This window comes from Bison bison, unplaced genomic scaffold (assembly GCF_000754665.1).
Source record: "Bison bison bison isolate TAMUID 2011002044 unplaced genomic scaffold, Bison_UMD1.0 scf7180017851849, whole genome shotgun sequence".
Lineage (NCBI taxonomy): Eukaryota > Metazoa > Chordata > Mammalia > Artiodactyla > Bovidae > Bison > Bison bison.
In genome coordinates this window covers 4,014-5,521 of record NW_011482422.1, presented here as the reverse complement: position 1 = coordinate 5,521, position 1,508 = coordinate 4,014, and positions in this window count along the sequence as shown.

Below are 1,508 nucleotides of genomic sequence, written 5' to 3'. Positions count from 1 at the left end.
AGGCTGAACACTCTTCCTCAATTTGGGAACAAGTCAAACTGCCTGCTCTTATCATTTCTATTCAACATTATGCTGAAGGTGCTAGCCAGTGTAATAAGGCAGGAGAGAAAGAAAGAGAGAAGGGAAAGAGATGAGGAAATGTGACACTATCTTTCTGTGCAGATGACATGATGGTGTATGTAGAAAATCCTAAGGAATATACAAACTACTAAAACAAGTAAGAGGATTTAGGAAGGTTGCAGATCATAAGAGCAACATATAGAATCACTGTATTTATGTAGAGTAGCAACAACAAATTGAAAAATAAGATTAAAAAACCAAACAATACTATTTCCAGTAGCATCAGAACATCCATTATCTAACAAAATTTCCAGGAAAGGACTTCTACTCTGAAAAAGCACAAAATATTGCTGGGTGAAATTAAAAACCTAAACAAGACTTGATTGAAAGACTCAGTATTGTTCAAGCTATCCATTCTCCACGCAGTGATATATAAATGTAACAAAATCTTGACAAAGCTTCCAGCAGGCTATTTTGAGGAAAGAGAAAAGATGATCTGAAATTCTATATGGAAATCAAAGGATACAGAATAGCCAAAATTACTTTGAAAAAGAACAAAGTTGAAGGACTAACACTATATTATTCCATAATTTACAAACTTACAGCAATCAAGACAGTGTGATATTGGTATCAACATGGTCAAATAGATCAGTGGCACAAAACAGAGTCGAGAAATAGATCACAAACATATAAAGAACTGAAATTTAACTAAGGTGCCAAAGCAATTCAGCAGGGGTGCAAGAAGTTTTATTTCTCCCCAGATGGTGTGGACTATGCAAAATACCTGTCTACAAAAAATGAATCTTGACTTCTATCTCATTATATGCTCAAAAATGAATTCTAAAGAGACTATAGACCCAAACATAAAACTCAGGAACAAAGTTCATAGCAGAACATATCAGGCAATATCTTCACAGTCTCGAGGTAAGGAAGGATTTCTCAGACCAAACGTACACACACAGACACACACACACATAAATAAACCATTAAAAAAGAGTAAATTGGACTTTATCAAAACCAAAAGTTTCCGCTCAAGAAAAGACTTAGTGAAGAAAATACATAAACGAATCAAACAGTGGTAAATAATCTGCAGCACATATATCTGATGATGGACTTATATCCAGAATATGGAAATAACTCCCATAAATCAACAACAAAAAGAATAATGCACTTTCTAAAATGGGCAAAAGAATTGAACAAACATTCCACAAAAGATAAATGAGAGACAAAGACCGCATGAAAAATGCTCAACACCATTAGTCATTAGAGAAATACAAATGAAAAACACAGTGAGATACCACTTCATGTCTAATAGGATGGCAAAAATACAAAAAGATTAGCAACAGCTAATGTTGGTGAGGAAGTGAAGCAGCTGGAACTCTCATCCATTGTTGGTGGGATATAAAATGGTCCAACCACTTTTAAAAACTCTTGACAATTTCATATAA